Source organism: Triticum aestivum, chromosome 6A (genome assembly GCF_018294505.1).
Source record: "Triticum aestivum cultivar Chinese Spring chromosome 6A, IWGSC CS RefSeq v2.1, whole genome shotgun sequence".
In the NCBI taxonomy this organism is placed as follows: domain Eukaryota; kingdom Viridiplantae; phylum Streptophyta; class Magnoliopsida; order Poales; family Poaceae; genus Triticum; species Triticum aestivum.
The window spans coordinates 94,896,547-94,905,147 of record NC_057809.1 but is presented as its reverse complement, the minus strand read 5'-3'; the positions used below and the strand labels follow the sequence as shown (position 1 = coordinate 94,905,147).

The following is an 8,601-nucleotide window of genomic DNA, read 5'->3' as shown; positions in this document are numbered from 1 at the left end:
CACGCAGACTTGGCAGTCAAATTCCAGCGGCAGCAGGAGCAGATCGACTCACTTAGCCAGCAAAGGGGGTCTCAGCAGCTGCAGCAGCTAGCAGATGATCCAGCATTGGATAGCACCGTCCCATCCATGTCGAGAAGCAGCGTGGGTTCTGCCATAGGCGACGCATTGCTGGATAGCTACCCAGTGGATGACATCATGAAGAACACTAACTGCGAGCTACACTTCAAAATGAAGAACATATCCATGAAGGTGGCGAACACTGTTGCTTTTACAAATCCCCCCGAGGCAACCTTCCATTGCAACCCGATTCCAGCAGGCTATGCTCGTGTCTTGGTTGATGAGGTGGTGGACCAATATTTGGGGCTAGAGCTTGACATTTCTGGAGGTGACGAGGAGCACACACTAGGAGAGGCCAACCATCGTATCATCTTATGGAGAAAGGATTGCATCATCTTTCGAAGGCCACCGACACCGCGTCATCCGACTCCTCGTCAAAGTCCGCCACCGAGTCAGCAGACTCCCGCTCCTCCAAGTCCACCAATGCGTCAGGCACTCCTCCTCCAAGTCCGGCACAGCTTCAGGCCACTCCTCCTCCTCCAAGTCCGGCAAAGCATCGGGCCACTCCTCCTCCAAGTCCGACACAGCTTCAGGCCACTCCTCCTCCTCCAACCCAGCCACGCCAGCCGTCTTCGCCGCCTCAGCAATCACGGAAGAGAGCCGCCTCAGCTATGGTGCGTAGCAGTACAAGTCAAGGTAGTACTAGAGGTACATGCGGAGGCAAGCGATTTCAATATGGTCCAAGCAGCACCGCGCCTCTTCCGCAGAGGCCTTACGACAAGTCCTAGGAGGAAAACACAGCCACATCGAAGGCCGAGGTGGAAGCCCATTTTGCACCGAAATCGCCACCGCCGCCAAGGGAGAAAGTGCCTGAGGAAAAGATTGACCACTTCATTCGTATGGCTAGAGCACCAGCTCCCAAGCCTGTTGACACAGACTATGAGCGCCACCTCGGGAAGTTAAATCGAGCACGTCTACAGAAAGAGACGAGCTCGAGCTCGAGCAAATCAGCTGGCAAAACATGCGGTAAAATCGTTCCCCAGCTGGGAGAACAGGCGGCGCAATCAATCCCCCCGCTTTTTGTGCCAACAACACATGAGAGTAGGCGCGCCCAATATTATTGTGGGAAAACCGTTTACGTTCCCGAGCTGGGCGATGTGGTAATAACCGAGGAGCATATTGAGCAGGCTGAAATGCTCAAGATCACTGTTGGACAACTCCTCGATATCGAGCCCATGTCTCCGACTAGAGAGGAGGAAATAAAACGGAAATATGTCCGGGGCCAACCTTTGGTCGAACCAGACGAGGTCAAGAAGCTCCCAACGAGAATGTATGAATTGCATCAATGGTACATGGACATTACCAAGATTTCCAATCGAGAGTCCCTCATCGTGAATGTCAAGAAGGATCATTACTACCATGAGAAAGATGTGTCCGTTGAGTAATCAGAACTATTTCAGTTATATAATCAAGATGCACTCGACAAATCTATCGTCAGTTGCTATTGTCTGTAAGTGATTTCTTTCTGTAATTTAAGTCTCAATCTAGCTGTAGTGATCATTTTGATCAATCATTACCTGTAATTATCCTCACTATATTCTTTTCTATGGTATTATGCAGGATGAAGATTTATGAAATGAAAAAAGGTGGACGCTATGGCATTGGGTTCGTTGGCCCAAATACCATTAATGAATACACATGGAAATTAGATCCATATTACGAAAAAAGTGTAGAGGAAAGCATGCTAGAGTTCTTCAAGCGCCTCAAATACAATGAAGATATACTATTTCCTTACAATTTCGAGTGAGTCACACTGTCTTGTACTACAAATTTTGTTTTTGCCTACTAGCTAGCTACATGTTTTTGCTTACATATGTCCGCTTAATTAAGACATGCAAACGTGTGTGCATGCAGATTTCACTGGATCTTGTTAATTATTAAAGTTGATGAAGGGACAGTTGAAGTACTAGACTCACTACTTAAGAAACCAACTAACTACACCATCGTGAAGGGGATAGTCAACAGGTAATTTCAATCATTATTAACTATATCTTGGCCTATTTAATTAGTTCATCATTTCCTGATAACAACTATTTAATAACCCATTTATTCATTTTGTTTGTCGGTGGGCAAGGCTTGGGAAAAGTTCATCAGTGTCACTCCAGGCCAATGAAAACGAAATCTGAAATGGTATTGACCCATGGTAAGTAACTAAGTACTAGTACTAGCTAGCTGTCATCTCTTTAATTATCATGCTTGATTAATTATTATCTGATCAAATTCCATTCTCGTAAAGGCCCTGAAGCAGGCGCCGAGGAATAATCTGTGTGCATACTACGATTGCGAGAACATTCGCATGATAGCGTCCGAAAGGAGCAGATCTCAAAGACAGGAGTGGGTACGTTTGTCAGAACACTATTCACAATTTTTACACCACTATCGATATCTAGTCACACAACTAATACACATGCATATTGATCTCCTTCTTAACAGTTCAAAGAGGTGCGGGAGAAGCTCCTACCAGAGGACCGCATAGAAGCAATTCAAGAGGAAATAGCGGGATTTTTACTCGACCAGGTCATAGATCCCAAAGGAGAATACTTTTACCCGCTACCGCCCCATGAACCACTTCCAATTGTTATCGTGCTCCGAAGGCACCAATTAGGCTAATGTCACTGACTCCGAAGGCACCAATTAGGAGAAATTGTATATAGCTAGCTAATTGTATATATATATATATATGTGTGTGTGTGTGTGTGTGTATATGTGTGAATTAATTAATGGTGGTTGTGAGACATTCGATAATATATATATATATATATATATATATATATATATATATATATATGATCGGTTCTACTAGAAATTCTATTTATATATATGCATAACGTGTACAATATGTAGTATCGTAAAATACCATCAAACGAAAAAGAATTAAATGGAAAACATAAAATTAAATGAAAAAGAAATCATAAAACCAAAACCCCCGAACCTTTTAATACCGGTTGGTGTCACCAACCGGTACTAAAGGGCTCCCTGCCCCCGGAGCTGGCTCATGCCACGTGGTTGCCCTTTAGCACCGATTCGTGTTGAACCGGTACTAAAGGGGGGGGGACCTTTAGTGCCCACACTTTAGTGCCGGTTACCGAACCGGCACTAAAGGGCCTTACGAACCGGTGCTATTGCCCGGTTCTACACTAGTGATAGCCTATTTGATGTTGGGCAACATCCTGCTGTATTTTTTTCATAGCCAATTGAAAGTATATTTTGTTATCCCTTACCATTCATGTTTACATTATGGCAAAACTCATTTTAAATAGGGCAAAACATGCAACAGTAGTTGCCTTGGCAAAACAATGTTCAAAAATGCCACATGGGTGACATTCATAATATACATGGGAGCATGCTTTTTCAAGTTTTCGTCAAGGCAACATGTAGCTTATTTTTTGGGGTGTCACGCCAAATTAGTTTGAATATTTTTCATTTATGACGCTTATTTTTCTCAAGTAACCATGGAAATACATTTTTGTGGTTGCCATGGCAACATTTTTATAGATGTGGCGTCCAAAAACTGAGGGAAATACTTAAGCTATTTTGCTGTATCAGCCTTTCCTCTTCAAGAGAAAACCAACGCAATGCTCAAGAGGTAGCACGTTACTCAATGCTTCCGCTTTCGGTCTACGAGGGTATGTAGAGACACTCTCCACTCTCGTTGCTATGCATCTTCTAGATAGATCTTGCGTGATCGTAGGATTTTTTTTTTGAAATACTGCATTCCCCAACAGTATATACCATGGTGAGTCCTCTTTGCATTTTTTTAATTGGACCAAGACATGTTTTTTACAACCCATAATGTAGCCAAATGGTAAGTCAAGACTCATTTTTGCCATAGCAAATTGTTCTGCAATTTCCTAGCGGGAATACCATGGCAATTTTTTATATTAATACACCATGGAAATTTTGTTCATAATTTATTTTTTGCAATTTTCATTCTATTTCCATACAAAGGATGGCAATTTCAATTAAAAAAAACCTTGCAAATTTTCATATGCATCTGCCATAGTAATTTTGTTCATATTGTGTTATTTTACATACTTGGCAATTTTCTCATACAAAACATGGCAAGTTTAACTGAAATACCATGTAAAAATTTAATATAAGTCTGCCATTGAAATTTTTATGTTGGTAATTTTGTGTTTGTATAGTTCATTACATTTTACAAGGCAATTTGAATTAAAACCCCATGGTAATTTAAATTTAAACCCCATGGCAAAACCTTGGAAATTTCAATTAAGAACCCATGGCAAACTAAAAGCATATGTTGCCATGGTGGCAACCTTTTGTTGTGTCTTCGACATATCCATTCCAATATTGTTGCCATGGTTACTCAAGTTGTTTCTTTTTTCATGCATTTTTGAAATTTGGTTTTTCCTCTTGTGGGGTTTGCAGAATCTACCGAAACAACCCATGGTATGTATGTTTCAGGTTTCTCATCATCCCAAATTTGAATTACTTTTTGGACCATGTCAATTATATTCCTCTCTAGAGCATGAAAAATTAATTATTTTGGACCATGGCAAATTTACTGTTTGGACCATGGCAATTTTGTTTTGTTATGGACCATGCTAATTATTTTTATCAAAATCTCAAGGAATTATATTACCTTTTATACACCATCATAAATTTCTGTTTTTGATTATTTTTTTCAAAATGGCAAAAACTTGAAAAAATCATGGTAAATTATGTTTGTATACCATGTCAATTTTTTAAATTTCATGTATGTTATTTACAAAATGTAAAATTATGTTCGAACCATTAACCCAACTATCATAGCAAACTTATGCTGTTTGTGCAATCTTTTGCCCCACAAGAGCTATATGTAAGTTGACTGAGTTTTAGATTTAGACAAGTTAATTTTGTGGGAGGAGAACGGTTGGAGGAGGAAGAAAGTTGGAGGAACAAGAAAGAAGGTCGGTCATTTGATCTTTAATCTAATGGCCCAAACTATCGACTTGCCCAAAATAAATTTTCAGACGACTTACATATAGCAAGTCCCTTTTTTGACTTTGATCTACATCATGGCAATTTTTCTACAAGTTTTATCTTTCTACATTTTGCATGCAAATTTTACTATGCATGTATTCTGGTAATGTAATAGATGTCGGCAAATGTTTTGCATATAACATGGCCGTTAACTTTTGTACACTAAAGGTAATACTCACTGCACATGTTATGCACTATTTTTTTCATTTTTTTGTATAAATTATTTGTTTTTATACATTTTGTTTATTTCTTTTTTTCAGATATTTTTTTGAGACATTTTTCTTTATTTCTTTTGCAAAGGGAATTGTGTTGTTGGGCCAGAAGGCCTAGCTAAAAGGGCCCGCATGCATAGTCTTCGCGTTGGGGCGTTTGATATAGGATAATCCTACATCAACGGAAAACAACCGACCTTTACGGGCTCTCTTCACACAAATTAGCCCCCCCCCCCCTCCTCTGATTTTCAGGGGTGTGGACCCCTCCACCCTCCCTAATCCAATCAGTAAAGGCCAACTAAGATCAATCCGTAAACTCTATAAAACCTTACCCGTGACTCTAGCATTACTCGTTTGACGTATCGAATGAGATATTGTCCCAGCTTGTTTGACGTATCGAACGAGATATCGTCCTGGCTAGCTGAGTTTTAGCTTCTCTCAACAACAAAAAAAGCTAGCTGAGTTTTAGCAATCCCTTTTTTAAAAGTCTCATCACAAAGCCACGTGTTTAAAACGTGGGATGCGCATACAACCTAATTTGCTACAAAATCACACAAATGCACTTATATAAGCGGTTTGTAAGACCGTTTATGAAAACGAAATAGATACATCAATGCCGAGCGTGTGCAAGCGTGGAACACGACATGCCATGGAATGGAAGGCGCTCATATGGTGCACGATCGTCACTCTACATGTTCGAGAAGACCAAGTGATTGTTTTTTCGTAGCAGCAGCTTGGGCCTGTTGTGCAGACAAGTGCCACTCCTCCACACCCTTGCGGATGGTGTCGCTGTCCTCGTACTCATCGCGGAAGGTCTCGAGGTTGTCGAGCATGTTGACGAACGACGACACCAGCAGCTCGTAACGCCATTTCTCCACGCCAGGGAAGTCGCAGTACTTGCTCGCGAACTCGTCGATGTACTGCCGATCACAAGGCAACAAACAATGTAAAACACTGTGTAAATCTCTGAATTTGCTATGGCACCGTACGGGCGTCCAACGATCGTGCACGTTGTGTACACAGTTGTCTGTACCGTGGTGTCAAACAAGCTGACGTCGTGGGTGTACTTCTTGGGCGCGCCGGCGACCTCCCTGGCGCGGTAATACTCCTCCACGGACCGCATCATCTCCTCCTCCGGCGGCAGCGTCCTCTTGCCGGACAGCACCTGCGCCACCCATTTCGCCTGAGCCTCGAAGAACCAAGGCGCAAACACCTGCAAAAACCAAATGCATTGTTTGGTTTGGTTTCTTTTTTTTTTGAAAAGGAGGATATACCTCCAACCTCTGCATTTGGACGATGCACGTATGTGCCGGAAAGATCTAATGCAACGTCGTCAACTTACTCTCGACTGCAGGTTCACGTACCTTTATGGGTATGCCGACAAAGGAGAGCGACGGGCAAGCGACGGCGGGAACACGTGCTCAAACAGCGGGCCGACGCGGTTGTCGTCGACGGTGACCGCTCCCTCCGTGTCCAGGAACGGGAAAGAGTAACTGTACCCCGTGCAGTAGATGATGGTGTCGGCGAGCACAGTGGAGCCGTCGCCGAACACGACCCGTCCGTCCTCGCAGAGACGCTCCACCTGACCTTGTCGGGTCGATCATTTCATTTTGCATGCATGTGGAGAACGACATGGCTGGAGCACCAAAAAAAGAAGACTAGTACGTGACGTACGTACGTGCAGCTGTAGATGCAGGCTGGCGCTGTGCTTGGCGAGCACCTTGGCGAGGCCCTGGGTCACCTCCTCCATGGACTTGGCGACGAGGTGCACCTCCTTCGCCACCCTGCGCACCTCCATGGCGATGTCCTTGCCGCTCTCGCCGCACCCGACCACCACCACCACCTCGCCGCGGAACGGCTCCGGCTCCCTGTACGAGTGGCTGTGCACCTGCCGCCCCCTCCACGCCTCCATGCCTGGGATGCTCGGCAGTCTCGGCTGCGAGTAGTGGCCGTTGGCCACCACCACGGCGTCGAACACCTCCTCCTCCTCCACCTCCCCGGCACCATCACCATCGCACTTGCCGAGATCGACGGACCTCACCGTCCACCGCAGCGTCGGGCCCGCCGCCGGGGCGACACGGACGACGCTGGTGTTGAGCCTGACGGACTCCATGAGCCCGAACGCGTCACAGAAGTCCTTGAGGTAGAGGTACACCTCGCGGTGGCCTGGGAAGCGGCGGCCGTCGAGGCCGTCCTTGGGCGCGAACTGGAAGTCGGTGAACCCCATGTTCTCCCGCGCGCTGATCAGGCGGAGCGACGCGTACATGCTGCCGTGCACCTTCACCGGCGGCTCCGCGGCGCCGAGCAGGTCGTCGCCGTCGACCCTCGGGTCGTACAGCCACTGCCCGCCCACGTCGCCGCTCTGCTCCAGCACCGTCACGCCGTGGCCCTCCCGCCGCAGCTCGCGGGCCGACGCCAGCCCGGCCATACCCGCCCCGATCACGCATACCTTGTGCCGTTGCAATGGCTTGATCTTGATGTCGTCGGAGACCATGTCGATTTTCGAGCGAGACGTCGGCATGTCACGCGGTGGGGAGGTGATTGAATTGTTTGATCTTGTCAAGAACCGAATGGCATCGTCTGCCTCGATCCTTTATTTGTGCCCTTTCTCAGTCAGATCAGCCACTCCACCCACTGTGCTGTAGAAAGCTTCGGTGGTGCAGTGGATGTCATGTCACCCAGTTATTTAAGCAGAGAGAACATATCATTAGCTGGTAACCGACACATCAAAAAAATTTGTGCAGATGCTCATCAGGTCATCATTGCAAAATAAAATAATTGACATGCAGTGCTCGTGGAACCCAAACTACATAGCGCAACGTAGCAAGTGGACCTGCTTAACCATTTGAATTTTGCTCATCGCCACCTTTTCTATCATTGCTGAATGCTGATACAACTACTCAACTTTGATGTCGCTCACCAATTTCGTGACTTCATTCATATTCATTCAAATCAGAAATATATTTTGCAGGTACCAAATATTTCATAAGTTTGAAAAAGGTTTTGCAATATATTTCATAAATATTCACACAAGTTTTGATTATTTCATTTATATTTCAATGAAATTTAGGAAAACAAATCAATGGAATAAATAAAATTTGTGTGAATTCTCATTGATTTGTTTTCATAATTTTCATTGAAATATAACTAAAATGCATGCTCTCGGTGAGGTAAGGCACCTTCCCAGTGGGGGTTTCGAGCTGCTTGGCGGCGTAGAAGTACGTAAGCTGGTAATGCTCCGGCCACGGCGCCGTCTGTATTGCGGGTGCGCCCGTCTGGGCACCGCCTC

The 8,601-nt window shown here is 44.9% G+C and overlaps 1 pseudogene; it reads right to left on the bottom strand.

Moving 5' to 3' along the window:
• Positions 1–5,771: 5,771 nt before the first annotated feature.
• LOC123130372 (flavin-containing monooxygenase FMO GS-OX-like 8) lies at positions 5,772–7,923 on the bottom strand (annotated as a pseudogene).
• Between the last annotated feature and the right edge of the window lie 678 nt (positions 7,924–8,601).